The following is a 14,969-nucleotide window of genomic DNA, read 5'->3' on the forward strand; positions in this document are numbered from 1 at the left end:
TGTACGATTTATGGTGTCACCATTACTCTTAGCAAATTATAATAATGTCGCGTTTGTTTATTTTCTCTACAAAATTAATACTGTCACTAATGGTTGTTTACTTTACTTTAAAAACAAAACAAATGTAAAATTGTGAGTGAACTATATCTATAAGGTTACCTATAGAAGCTTAATCTTTTTTGTGTTCGATTTGCTTTTGTTTTTACCTGTGTAAGTTTTTCTTATTTGATCTACGCTTCTACCTGTTTTAAGCGAGTTTAACTTCGAAGTATTAAGGACATTGGATGGAATTTATGTTCGGCATCAGAGTGTAACTAATTGGTCCCTTTTCGAAAAGATTTTGAGTAAAAACCAAATAACAGGATTGTGGGTTTGGTCGAGAAATGTTGTAAAACCACTTTTATGGTCCGTCGTGTGAAATTATTGGGTTCGGAACTAATGCCTTGCGGCAGATATTTATATGTTGTTGTTAAATGATTTATATCTTAATGTTTTGGGTATTTTTTTAGAAACGTATGTAAAGGTAACGGCTATTTTAATAATTGTTTGCAAAATTCTTATGTGTCTCAAGATTTTAATCTTTTATTTAAACAAACATTGACTAACTTTCTAAAAACTCCGTAGTCTCCAATTATACTAGAAAATCAAACGTAAAAGGCTTTTGAAATGAACGTAATGATTGTAAATATATCGACATATTTGTGTCCGCCTACACCGCACCAAAGTCAGTAGAACGAATACCTGTCGACGATGCGTCGGGCGTCGGGTCACGATCTCTGATGCATCATAGAAAACGAAAAGAACAATTCGATTCAGCCGTCAATAATATTATTCGGACGCTGAAAGCGAATCGACGGTTAAGGCAATCTGTTTACCTTTTATCGTTGCTCATTAGCGAGGATTTGCTATTGATATTGGTATTTAGCTATAGATTCCATTAATGAAATAGTATAATTATGTTAACAGATTATTGCAACAAAGAGTTTAGTTAAAACTAAAACTATGCTGTTTGCGAATAAATTAATTTGTTAGATTCTTTTTAATATGCAACTAAGACAATATATGTATTATGTACTCGTCAGTTAAATAATATGGAAATAGTTAGATAATAACAAAGATGATTCGTCTTAAAATAAGTGCGTTATCTACCGACTTGTGTGGCCTAGCTAACCTCATTAGCGAGTTGCAGTTATGTGTAATTTATACATTGAGCACTTAAGCCTGTCCGCGTTGAGTCGATAAGGAGTGGTCGCAACACGACTCGACGCCGGCCCATTTCATTGTTGCGAGCCACCTTCGGGTTACGACACTTTGTTTTATTCCAGATAAGCTCAGCTTCCGTCGAGCGATAGGTTTTACGTAAACAACCTGCGGTGAGCTTTGTCATGTTTATGTTGGCCTGGTGATGCTAAAGTGAATATTACATAAGATTTTTCTAGTAAAATACCTTTAGTACGATGTACCTACGTATTTAACTTTGATATTATTAAAAGCCGTACGACTGCATAAAGCAATATACGTTTTTATTTTTATGAAAAAAATTGTTAGGCCCTTTGTATATAAGTCGATGTAAATTTTCGAAAACTGGATATTTTAGTCACTAATCGATTTACGCAATGCAATGTCACGTCAGGTTCAAACTGGCGCGCGTCATTTCTGTCAACGCCAAAAGCAGTCGCTATAGGTACTTGTTTGTCAAGTTTTCGTGAGTCGTGAGAAAAGTCGTGTTTTTATGAAGGTGGAGGAAATCTATCCAGTTGACATTTTGTAAATACGGGACAACCGGGTAGTTGCTATGCCTGTACTGACCAAATATTTTTGTCGAATTGACGATCCAAAGTTTGTATGGAGCGCGAGCTGCGCGATACTAGCGACACAAGGATAGTAGTATTAGTTTCAAAGATTTACATTGGTTTGTGTACGAAGAGCTTTAAATTATAGTCGACAAAGCTACAATTTTGTAAGTTATAACAGAGGATTTAAAAATTACGTTACGAGGATATAAAAACGCTTGCCTAATAACATGTAAAATCATACCGACGCGTGGTGGGATTTTTACTATGTATTACAGTACGACCCCTTTCTCGTTTACAATCTAATTAGTTAATCGAAACACGGCTAGAGACTATCTCTGTCGACCCCGCTTCGTATTAATGACCTTTACTGTTACGCTCGATGTACGACTCCGGTTCGTGGTAATATTGATTCTAAGAACCGTAAACCGTTTTTTAAACAAACGAACTATAGACGGTTACAACGCCTTGTGTTGATCATGTTCTTGAGTTCAAAGGAAATATGTAATATTATTGTTATTTTATTTAAAAGTTTTTTTTTTAACACGCATGAATAGAAAACGAAATTCTAGCTAGTTAGTTCCTATATTATGATGTTGAAGTTATCCCATTCAATGTTCTCAATCTGTTGTAATAAAATAAATGTATATTAAATAAAATCTTCGTTTAAATACGCGTTGCTAGGAATGTTTATAGACATGTCACATAATCTCTGCACATATTTAATTGAATGATTCCATACCTACATATTAGAATAAAAGAAACTGTTGTGAACTCGACACGTTCAGTGCCGCGAACTTGCCTATCGAGTCCAGTAAAATACACACGGCATACAAGACATTGTAAGAATCGTAATGGTATGGAACGTGTTAAAATATGTCCCATACTATATGTACAGATAATACAAAGAAATATTATTTTGTATAACAATAGACAACGCAGCTCATCCGCCTAAGCAATACGACAAAATCGTTAAACTATTATTTCGCTTTATTGTGCTATAAAAAGTTTTTTTTTGTTAAGAGATAAAATAATTTATAGGCTTTTTGGAGTGCCGCTATAAATTCTCATAAGTTTGTAAAGTATTTTTATTATGATGTGTGTAAACTCTACATTATTATGAAGATAGTTATCAAAGATATGTATAAAAACTTTAAAAAAATAATAAAATAGACATAACACATTGATAGAGAAAGGAAGAAGGACATGTTTAAAAGAATTTTCAGCTCTACTATTATTTTTGCAAGGAAACAAAGATAACGAAAATATCTTTTTGAACAGATGTTTCTGCAGTGGATCTCGGGTAGGTTTAAACAACCTAAAATACAAAGAGTTTTCACCTAAAGAACTTTACGCACATTTCGCTTTTTAAAGAATTCCATTAAAAATACCTGTTTACTAATTAAATACGGATATCTAATTTAAATCAAGTAATATTATTTAAGAAAAATTTTGATGTAATGTTTAAAAGGATGCGGAATTTATTATGATAAAATAAATAAAAACTTTACAGTTTATCTGATACTAAAACGGGTACCAAAATATATTCCGTTACTAAATCGGGTTGCAAAATTAACTTAATACAATTAACTGGATGAAGCATTGTTTCTATTTGTGTCCTAGCAGTACTGAGAGTTTGCTTCAAATTAACAGCCGACAGACTATATTATTCTGGGAATACACGAATAATATTGTCTATTCTCGTTTCAGTAACATATAATGCTGCTTATCACTTAAAATATTAATAAGAAAAAAACTTAAAACAAACGATTCGATCGCTTAAAAATACACCTAAATAATATTTTTTCAATAAAAATCAGAAATATAGTATTCAATTCGATTGCTTCTAAAACACTTACCTTGAACAGAGAATTGGTAAGTTTATTTGTACCTCCATTATTCTTAAGTCAATTAAGGAACTGACGAAGATAATGATAGCATATCTTAAAGAGTTTAAATTCTAAAGGGAGAAAAATTCTGAACACCGATTTTTTATTAATTGTGATTAATCGTATTATTTTTTGTCCAACAAACATTAAGACCTTAATATTCACTATTATTAAGTATGTTTATAGCATTAGGTTTTTATCAACTTTATTTATAATTTAGTTGATAGCCGGCGGGCGCTATAGTAAATATTATAATTACTGTCAAAAACAAACATTATTTAATTTGGCATATTAATTTAAGCTCTTTATCAATTTCCAATCTAACCTGAGACACTCGTCACAACTGATAGACAAACCGACAGTTGCGCACAGGGGTGGTTAACAACTATTTTAAATTGCAAGTTGAAAATAAATTAATTATACGCTTCCTTTTGTTTTACAATTAACCATTATTCTAACTTTCAATGAAAGCTCTTCCACGAATGTAACAATACAATTTACAAACGTTTTCTCTTTGATGTTTATCATAAATTTTCATTCACAATTACATACAGAAGAAACCTTAATAAGCGTCTTCTCTTTAATCTATAATCTTCGACACGTGACAAAACACAGTAATGGGAAAGGACATTAACCTATTTTTTAGGCTCATGATTGTCATCTATCAGATTTTGGCTTAGCTCCCAACAATTGCTGCCGCCTTTACGATTTCGTTTGTCGTAAAAAAATAAAACTATGTAATAACCGAGGCTGGAGATCCGATAGTACGGTGACCGACTTCTTTATCAACAATGACAGGGTGGAGAGACTAATAAATCTTTTTCGTATCAGCAGAAATGCATCTATTACAGTACCTAGTTAGAAAGGTTACATGATAACAATGTTTTTGTCGATAACAGTCAGTTTTGCTAGTTCTTCAACTATTGATGAAGTTAAGTAGAGTTTTAAAAACTTTTTCACTAAAGTAAGATTTCAATTCATGTTTTTCGTATTAGTTTAGTTACCTATATAGCTTAAAATTTTAATTTTATATTTAACTTAGTTAAAATTGTAAATCAATTTATTCAACAATGAACTTACACCAAAAAAAGTTATATCTCCTCCAAAAAATATCACTTCGTAGAAATAACTTCGAATCCACGTAATCCAAGCCGTGTAAAAGTTATATTATTAGTAACAAACAGTTTTGAACACAACACACGCGTATGCAAAGTTTCACTCCATAGATTTAAATCGACACAACAAAAACTGTTCTACAATATCGCGTTCAGGCGCGATCGTAGCGCCAGCGCGGGCTTTCACGTCCGTCGCCCGCCGAGGTCACGATTGGACTGCCTTCGCGGCTCCCGACCGAGGGGAACAGGGAACGGAGGGGTAAGGAGCTCACGGGGGAAAGGGAGTCTCCAGCCGAGGAGATAACTTTTGATCTTTTTGGAGCAATAGAAGATTTAAATGACACAGGCACATCTGGAGATCGAACAGAAAAAGTGCACGTCACAGTTTTAAGTGTTAATGCATGTCGAGGGCTTAGTGGAAACGATGTGTTAGAAAAAGTGCGGTGAGGCTTGCGGGTGACATTTTTTAAAATAGCTACAACGATCTGGGGAGATTAAACTTAATATGGTTATATTCATACCGAAGCCAACGAAGATATTAGAGATGTAATATAAAACAATTCGAATCGAACATTCAGTCTTCCGTTCTATCGTATTATTTCCAGATCATTCAAATATGTCGGAGGCAGACGATATTGCACAAGGTTTTTGTCTGGGCCCCGCACATGTCAGGGGATGCACAAAGGGCCAAGGCGCGGAGCAGGTACAAAAGCCAGGCCCGGCCCCGCTTCGAGTTACAACGGGCGTCTCATAGATTAATGACGGGAACATTGTGGAGTTAAGAACCCAAAAATTTACAACTGCATTGTGCTCGGTATGCAACAAAGGGGCGCAACAGATAGGATCAGCTCCTGTTATTACCTTATCGAGTCTGCGATTTCTCTCACTTTTCAAGTAATACGAGAACTATTATCGTCCATATTTCTTTTACGGGAAACCATGATCCGTTCGTTCACAGATGTTTGCGGGGCGTACCGTTAGATCACAAATACATTGTGAAATTCGAGTGTATGAACAAATTGTATACATTTATGGAAGCAGATAATAATTTAAAGATAAAATAAAATTATTGTCAAGGGCCTGTTTTTTCTAGCTTCCGGTTTTGCGTTCACAAACATTCAATGAAGAGAGGCGTGCGAAAGTTTTTAAACGAAATTTGTTAGTTACATTGCTATAATAGGGACTAGACAACTGTAATTAAAAAAAAATATTTAAAAGTTATACAGTTAAGATAATGTCATACCAGAAAGGAACACTTTCACGGTTGCTTTATTAAAAGATTCTTTAATATCTACTGTCAGTATAAATCAATGATAAAAGTCCTTAATGTGTCAGCCTTTTAAACTATGAACTATGAGTTATCCCAACGATAGGATTCAAACAAAAAAAAAACAATGTAGTCGCAGAGATGGGCTGTACCCTTTTAAACTTCTAACGACATACATATTCCATTATTATATCTTATATATTATAAGATGGCCCATTATTTTAAATTTACGCAATCTTAACTCTTAAACTTCATTAATAACTACACAATTTTTTTATAATCATTTTAATAAGCAAATTAAATTTACAGTATTAAATATTACAATAATTCAAATGCAAGTAATATGACAGTACTAAGACATAATTTAAAATAAATTGAATACATAATGTTGATATTTGTAAGATCAAGAGAGACGCAAACGAACAAAAAAGCTAAACAAAGGTAAACATCTCAATGCACCGCAGAGCGACATAAATCATCGCAAACAGTAGTGCGACGCTGAAATAAAAGCTTGGCGCGGCGAGTCACGGCGCGTAATGAGTAATGGTTGGCCGATCATTACTCAGAGACGCCCCGGAGCTCAGCCGTCATCCGTCAACGCTCGAGACGCGTCTCTCGTGGCTCCCTCTATAATAGCTCCATGCCACTCCTAGCTTTCAACTTTTATCTAACACCTTTTTGAAGTGTGAACATTTTAAAATTTATCTCTTTTCTTAACCTCACTTTTGTTTACTTCAATATGATGAGCATCTGTCCACTTGTTGCTGTTTTTACTTTTGGTACTCAAAATTAAATGACTGTCATATTATGTGCGTGTATTTTATATGAACAAAATATTGTTATTGTTTTTCAATAATGACTGGATTTAATACTGTATTCAACATAAATAGACAGACTATTGACACACAAAACTGTTAATGCCCTTTGACATTAAGCTTGTTAACCACCAAAGGGAAGATTAACTTCACTCTTAACCCTTTTTGTGTCGTTTGAGCATCATTTTTTACCAGCCCTGGGTGGTGATTTTTTGTTAGCTGTGATTCGTAAATGCGTACTTATGAATTTTACAACCAATCCGTGTGCAACTGCGGCCCATATGTGCGCACCCGTTGCGAACACATTACTGTGGTGCGAAGACCTTTTTATGACTGATGGGCTTTGTTGTGTCGCAGGCTTATAATGACCTCCAAAACCATGAAGGACGCTTAGACGAGACCTTTAAAAAACTAAAATAGTCCAAAGGCGCCGAAAAAACAGTCTTGGTGTGCACTTTTAAGAATTATGATTCCAATATTATAAGTCTTGTACTTTTACTTTTAGATTCAACTGAGAACCGAAGAACCAGATTTTGTTCGCATTAAATTTATTTTAATTTTATTCACGGTACAGATGGCACTTAGTGATCTCTGCCTATCAACGTCACATCAACGATGATCAAATTAATTAGATTAAACTTAATATCTAATCAAAATCAAACTTAATATTATGTCCGACCCATGTCTACAAAGATAGCGGCTCAAGACAACATCTAAAGAGGTGCTTGATCTACTGACAGTTGTGGCATTTATCAGTTTTAGGTGTTTACTTGATGGACAGACATTGTTACGTTCAAAGCCCGCTGCAGACGTTCGACTTTTTAGTTAAAACTGAAGGTGTGTCGCTTACCTATAATATCAAAATATGGTGAAAAATTTATTAAATGTTTTAAATAACACCCATTTTTTTGATAATAAAAAGTGTGACTTTAAATGAAACTACATGTGAAATTTATCTTAGACATACTCTAGATAGCTGATTGATTACAGAGCAGACTCCAACCGCGGTCTTTTTAGCATTTAAAATTTTCCAACATTTTTAACCGCGAATTATACAGGGATAATTAAAAGGCTCCACGTTGATTGCTTCCCCTTATTCCTACTGCTCTTCCCGAAGCTGTTTTACTAATTAAGCTATACAAATTGTAGGCTTTAGCCGCCATCTTAATTGCTTTGGTCATTGTTCTTAATCAAAAGTAGAAATGTATAGAATAGCGTGTTAATCATCTGTGGTAATTCATCAAAAATGTTTATATTTTAATTTACGATATAAGAATAAAATACTAAGTGCCGAGGATCTTCTAGTAGAAGATACAAAGTTACGTCAACTAGTAATAAAAGAGCTCATTATTTCTAATAAATTATGTATCTATATAATATATATATATGTACGACGTAAAATTTTGGTTTTATCTTTATTCATTTTTTTTAGTCCAGGAATTGAGAACTTTTTTTAACCTAATTACGATGTATACAACAGAGTAGAGCAACCCTACAAATGCCGAGCGACATCTAATTTAATGGTATCAGGTTAATACTTTTCCTGCTGCTAACAAGCTAAGGAGATAATAATGCTCCTTATCAAGTTTTGTGGGTGGTCAGTAAAGCTCAGTTTGTCGGTGGTTAGTCTCCCGGGTCGCTGTGCGCGCGAGCCGACACTATCGCCGGTCGCGACATTGCTATTCAAGCCGCGTCCCGGCTTAACTCATCCGTCCGTCGTACACCAATGCACTTCTTATTCCCATCGAGGATCTTCACGCTCACATTTCAATGCATCGACTATAGCTTCTTTACGATCAATTTGCGCTAGACATCGAGAGAATTGCACAGAAACGACTTCTGTTCAAGGGAATTTCTATTCTTCTCCTATCGTTGGCGTGACGTTTTATCGGGGAGATCAATTGCGTTCGGTTCTTCGTCGTTGACTATAAATAGCGGATACGTGGCCGCAGATAAACTATTGTTAACCCTCGAAATTTGTTTGTCTGTTCTCTCTTTATCAGTCATTATGACAAGTGATGTATCATTTGAACTGTTTGAAGATATGAACTCATCAAAACTTGTAAATTATCTGATACGTAGTTTTGTTACTGTAGAAATAATATTCAATAAAATACTAATTGTTAGGCATTTGTTTGATTTTCTTTTAAACGGGGTTGTATGATTGTTTTGTAAGACACGTCTTGGGTCTTACTCAAACTAACTTGTTGCGTAAAATACATTTATTTTAAATCCGTCGTTCACACGATCTAATCGAGGATCTGCATAAAACAAGTGTAATCGTTAACAACATCTGCAAACGGAGTTGCATTCGTAATTTTTCATTTTCCATTCAAATTCAAGGATGCGGATCACGTAAGACACCAATGACGCCAACGTGGATAATAACATTGCTAACTTTAAATTCTACTGCAGACCAGCGACCAGAGACCAAAGACCCGGATAAGTTTGACGTTCGATATATCTGAAACACAGAGAAAATTAATTCATATTCTAAATTGCATCGGGTCGTGACTCAATCATATGAATAATTTTACCAATACTCATGTGTTTAGTGCATATAATATTTTAAAAGCAGAGTGGAATCTAAAAATGTTATCCAAACATAGAAAAGCTCAGCATATTTCTTGCTGCATAATTTTTTGCTGTTTTCTATAATATATAATTTCGTGGTGCTATATTTAGATGTGATACAGTGACTTAAGTCAACTGCGGAAATTCATTTTTATTTAGGATTAAAAATTGTGTAGTTCCATAATTTTAGTTCACACAAATGAAGTAACAAACTATAACATTAGACTACTGTCTTGTTTAGCTTACTAGTTAAATAAAAGCGTATGAAATGTTGTAATAAGTTTGCATATTACCACTAAACATTAGCGGTTAGATTCGTAATGAGGCTGTAAATGTACGTGTTAGTACCAATTGAAGGCTTGTTCCTCGTTATCGCCTGCACTCACAAAACCCTTTGATCTGTGTATTCGTCAATTCGATCGTTTCACGTTATTCCAAATGCAAAGGTCTAATATTCTACGTGACTCAAGCGTCGATAATAGATCGAGTTTGGAGATTCCATTAGGGCGTTCCAAGGTTTTTTTGCGTTCTGGTCCCTTTGTTAAAGAGTAATCTTTCGTAACGGTTATGCTTTTCCGCGCTCACTTCGTTTTTAGAATCTGACCTTTTCGATCTTTCTTATAAGAAATCGATCAGGCCGTTCCATTCAACCACCTACCGTAAAAAGTGCTTATATAGAAAGTAGTAATTTTTAACAAAATATTCATTTTAGAATGTATTTAAAAAGTTTTCGATCGTCGTTTTCTAATTATATTATGACAATTTATTGTCAAGACATTATTTTTTTTTTAGTTTTTTATGTCTACTCTCTTGAGTGGAAAATGATACTTCAAACATTACATAGGTTATGTACAAGATAGTGTGGTAGTAAGATATTTAATAGGATCGTAAAATAAGCTATTACTATGTTATTTTAAAACGTCGATAGTCTCGAGAAACATATTACTCTGTAGCATATGTATCAATATATTATCTCTTTACATATAAACAAATAGTGGTCGAGACTCGACTAGATAAGTGGTTTTCTTTTAGTACCTCAAAGAAATAAAAGTGGCACGAGCATTAGATGTCAATTTATTTTATTATGACTATTGAAGCGATGTGGATACCGGTTTTATTATTCAAACTTTAATAACATCGTAATTTATGTTATGTAAACATGTGTTCTTAAGATTAAATTTAATTTTTATCAATCCAATGTTATTTTGTCACTTTGTACTTCGTGCCGAAATTAAGTTGGACAGTTCTTTATGCAACTAATTCAATTTTTAAAACAAGATTGAAGTTATAAGATATTCCCGTAATAATTTTAATATCACAAACTGATTCCTTATTAAATAAACGACATTTAATAATTGTAGATTAAAAAAATTTCATTGGATACTTTTTAGTTCGATGATACGTTATTTTGCTACCGTCTAGTCTAGACTAAAAAGGTAAGAGCTGAGCTGTATTGAAGAGCTAAGCTTTTCCTTTTTCCAGTCTATCGGTTCTCCGCTCACGGCGCTACGAGCGCTTACTGTAACCAATGGCTAATTAAATGTCAGTGAAAATTTTTCCAACGACGTTGGATACACTTGAAAGGTTTAAACCAAGTTTATTTAATTTTTAAATGATTATTTTATGAAGTAGATTTTGTACCTGATGCTTTGGAATTGGACTTAAGATCTTTTCTATCTATATCAGTGTTGAGTAAAAAATATTAAATTCCTAGAATAAACTTTTAAAGATACCTTTGTAACTGCGATGCGTAAGTTAACACGGATCATGTGAAGTTAAGGGAATATTTGTGACCTAAACAAACCCATCCTTAAACTCTCACTTAGAAAACAATTTTGGCGTGTCATACGAATACTAAAATTCCTCATAGACATGACCGCCTGAGTATTTTCGCCGCCGTTGGAATAATAAACACTAGAGCAGTAAGCAGCGGCCTGAGGCGGCGGTCGTGTGCTACCGGTGCGGTCGGCGCACGCTTTGCCCACTGCCCACGACGCCTTGCCCACGGCCACGCCGCGCAATTTGCATCCCATGCCCACGCCCAGCGGCTCCCTACATTACTCTAGCATTGTTCGCTACTTACGTTTATCGCTAAGATCTTCGCGATCGAATATTTTCGTGCGCCTCTAAGCGTTTGTCGTGCTCGCTAAATTGTCTAGTAACGGACTTGTCTCTTAAGTGTTTTGGTTCATTTTTCTTGTTGACTAATATTTTCCTTATTAAAATGTAAATTTTCAACTTTGTTCTTTATAAAGAAATATTAATCTATACCGCACACATGGAGAAAATATTAAAGTAGTTGAGTTATAATATTTCAGAGATAAAATCTTAGGTTTTTGAGTCTACTTCACACTTGTAAACAATCTACGTAGACGAATAGCCAGAATTATAAACTCAGTTTGACAACGGTTAGTCTACAATAAGTCTATTGAAATAAGGTCACTGTGATTCTCTATGGGTCACCAATATCACGTATACAATATATTTTTATGATAAACCTTTCATATTCAGGTACAACCGGATCGAAGCCGGCGTGGGCGCAAGTTATATCTTTTGAGACGAACAGTCGCACGGTCAGAGTTCACGACGCTGCAGGAAATCGTTATAATGATGACGTAGTGGCATTATATTTAATAATGTGACAAGAGTTTAACATAAAATAACTATAGTTAGAGAATTTAGTTAATTTCTCCAGGTTAAGTAGTTGTTTTGAATAATATTTTCCGTTAGACATAGTAAGCTTTTGTGGTTATCATTTTAATAGCTTTCTTTTTTATTTATTTGGCTTTAAATCATTGAGTTTATCGGGCTTTAGATTCCGTGACTTATTAGTCATTTGTGCTATTTTTTCTATTTCCACTTTATTTTAAGTCAGCTAAATTCATGATTGCTAATAAAATAAATGTTGGGATTCGAATCTGTACGCTTTGATTTAGAGCTTATGAACCGATACACCATGAAGACCTTATGTCTTAAGAATAAAACCAATATAAAAAAAGTCCATTGAAAAAGTGGTTATTGCAATCGCTTGCAAAAATAACGAGTATTTGCCTTAGGCTCTGTAAATGAATTCAATTATTTACGTAGGTAAAGTTGGCGAGCCGAGCGCTAATCACTATGTTTAAGACCAACAAGCGGCTAACACCTCGCCCATTATCGTAAAATAGGCCCTGAATCAAAATATGAGAAGTAATCAACTTCTAATTATATGTTACGCGGATACGAGGTACCAGAGTAATGCAAGCAATATGCTGGGTAGTACAATTTACCACAAACTCGATTATAAACCTTATTGCAAAGAGAAAAGATACAAAAAAGCTTGATTTATTTATGGGGGTATATCAAGTAACAGACTACGTGTATTTCCATGTTACAGTCGTAAAAGCATCAGTCGACCGGCTGAAGGCAGCCGCGGGGAGTAGCGTGAGAGATTAATAAAATTATATGTTTATGATATAAAGAAATTGCAAATTATATGACTCGAATTCAACGCCTCTGAACAGGTGAGTTATGGACTGTATAAAAATTAGATTTAAAACTATAAGATTTTTTCAACAGGACATTTTCAGTACAGTAATTATGACATTTATGCTTATGATAAAAATGCTACCAACCTTCCGTAGCTTACCCTGTTTTCGACAACCTATTTGTTAACAACATTAGTTAAATGTTCTATAAAATAAAATACAGTAATATTTGATCTATTTTTACTAAGAAATTTAGAATCAGGAACAAAGTTACGGAATATTCTAATTTCTTTTATTATATAGCAAACGGTGGCAAACAAAGAAACGTCCAATTGAATTCGCCAAAATAGCGAAGCAACCGTTGCCCATAGTATCTACAATTGCAGATGACTATCTTTAATGGCCGTATGACAGTGGAGACGCACAGCACTACCAAGCACACACTCCCTTCTTTATAAAAAAAGGGAGGGAAGGAAAAAGGACTAACATTAGTCTTCCGGCACGTTAGCAACTTTATGTTTAAGGTAAAAAATTAATTCATGAAAATGTAAATAAATAAACCTAACACGTCTGCTCCACTCCATCTATCCTTCGCGACACAAAAAGAGGAGACATTAAAATTCATAATAACTTGAAAGTCATAGCTTAGTGTGCGCTTTGCCTTAATGTCCCGCTGCAGCCATTCCACTCAGCACTTGATTGCGTCTCGTTGGGACGCAGCCATTAAGGCTTTTACACATATATTTTCCGTATTTAAATATCCATTGCATCGCCTAGAGAGCATAATTAATTTGCATTTTAGTGTAACGATTGATAGGAAGCTATTAAGGTATAATTACTGTTATAGACAAACCTGTTCGTAAATCTCATTTAAAACAAACCAAGAGACGGTTATAGTAATTAAACCTTTATTGATGTTAGCTACCTGTACATACTTATGTTGAAAAATAGTAAGAAACATTAATCGTTGGTTTCTGAGACCAAAATCTCTATGAAACATATCGCCATCATCGATATAACAATATTATTTATTTAGTTTTTGGTTTCGAAAACCCACAGAATTCATATTCGTGAGTTTCCAGCCTTTGACACTATTTTGGAACATAAAGTCCACCCGAAACGAATTTCCGTTCGTTACATTGAGACAGAATGGCACGTCTCGTTCCTCCGATAATTTCACTAGCTCCATCACAGTTCAAAGCGAATCAGTAACGTTTGATAGACGACAGATTTTACAAGAGAAATGTCCGATCCCAAAAAAACTTGGTACTTGTGCTAAATCTGATTTTTATTTGGTATAGTAAAAACTCTTTGATTTATATTTGTTGACCGCTATTAAGTAATTTATAAATGCATCTAAAAAGTATCGTGATAAAAAAGGATGTAAGCACAATATCCCAGCCGCATTTAACGTTCGTTTCATTCACCTTTTCTTTTGTATCCAGCTCAAAAGACGTTCCCGTCAAATAAAACATCATTGCTAATCCCCGCGGACGGCCGCGCTCGGCTCTCTGCGGCTACAAAATATTATGATTTATTAAAGCCAGAGAACAACCGGCTTACAACTTGTGAAATATAACAAGGAAACAAGGAGGAAAATAAAGAAAAACTGCGCCACCATCGAATCCCAACAAATATATGGCATGAGTAAAAATAAAACATTCTCCAGAGAAATAACATAAATCAAACAGTCGAAGAAACGCCGTAGGCGAGGGGTATCGGGTAGATTGATGTCAAATAAAAAAAACCACCTGAAACTATACAATTAGTTTACTAGACATAGTCCAAGCTTAATATTTTAAATAGCAATGTATTTTAAATTATATTGAAACCAAAAACATCTAGGATGTCGAAAAAAGTTGACATTGTAACTTTATTGCAAGACAAGATATCGATGCAACTTTGTCTGGAGCGCGTCTTGACTAAGTGTTCTTGTCCAAAAAAGGGCAATGTTTCCAAGAAAGTCCCGGCCCGGGGCAACTGATGGGGCAAGCAGCGCTCGTGTCACGTACGGCCCCGTTATGTTCCAATTTTTCATTGTTGCCTGAG

The 14,969-nt window shown here is 34.5% G+C and overlaps 1 protein-coding gene across 2 annotated transcripts in view; it reads right to left on the minus strand.

Annotated features, from left to right (window-relative positions):
* LOC106125424 (netrin receptor UNC5C) overlaps nucleotides 1–14,969 on the minus strand; it is an 80,567-nt gene that overhangs the window by 35,935 nt on the left and 29,663 nt on the right. The window contains exon 1 of one of the 2 annotated variants that reach the window (XM_013322621.1): nucleotides 4,763–4,996. The exons of the other annotated variant lie outside the window; for it this stretch is intronic. The gene's annotated coding sequence lies outside the window, so the exon portion shown is untranslated. Of the gene's footprint in view, nucleotides 1–4,762; nucleotides 4,997–14,969 lie in introns of those variants that run through there. 2 annotated transcript variants of the gene reach the window in all.

Source organism: Papilio xuthus, unplaced genomic scaffold (assembly GCF_000836235.2).
Source record: "Papilio xuthus unplaced genomic scaffold, Pxut_1.1 DF825928.1, whole genome shotgun sequence".
Taxonomy (NCBI): domain Eukaryota; kingdom Metazoa; phylum Arthropoda; class Insecta; order Lepidoptera; family Papilionidae; genus Papilio; species Papilio xuthus.